We start from the raw sequence: 451 nt of genomic DNA, 5'->3' as shown, positions 1-451 counted from the left end.
CAAGTGCAGAACGGCTAATGCACCTCACCTCCTATGCAGAGAGACCAGACATAGTGTAAGCAAGACACTCTAAATATGCACAAGAAAACTCCACACATTCAAAAAACACCTTTCTTTAAGTTTAAGCTACCCCTTTCAGACTCCATCAACAATCCTATCTTCCCACTCGTACGGTCAAATTGTAGTCACTTCAGTAATTCTACTCAGGAAGTACATTCCTAACCACGATCTTACATATGGATCTTATGCTTGTTGGTAGACAGGCTGAATGTAGCCTTATATAAAATTTCGTCCAATATTTTCACAGCCAGTCCCCCCAAAATTATTTCAAAGAGGAACAATAATTTCCATCTGACATCATTGCCAACATGACCACTGTCCTCCTCAACTAATCGCCTGCACCTACGGGTGCAAGGGATGGCATGGATGACCATTCATGGCTGTGATGTAA

At 41.9% G+C, this 451-nt stretch overlaps 1 protein-coding gene across 1 annotated transcript in view; it reads left to right on the top strand.

Annotated features, from left to right (window-relative positions):
• Window positions 1-451, top strand: part of LOC119586828 (proclotting enzyme-like) — a gene marked incomplete in the record, with an annotated part of 21,177 nt that overhangs the window by 19,032 nt on the left and 1,694 nt on the right.

The sequence above is a fragment of the Penaeus monodon genome, chromosome 22, assembly GCF_015228065.2.
Source record: "Penaeus monodon isolate SGIC_2016 chromosome 22, NSTDA_Pmon_1, whole genome shotgun sequence".
NCBI classification, from domain to species: domain Eukaryota; kingdom Metazoa; phylum Arthropoda; class Malacostraca; order Decapoda; family Penaeidae; genus Penaeus; species Penaeus monodon.
This window is presented reverse-complemented; position numbering and strand designations above follow the sequence as displayed.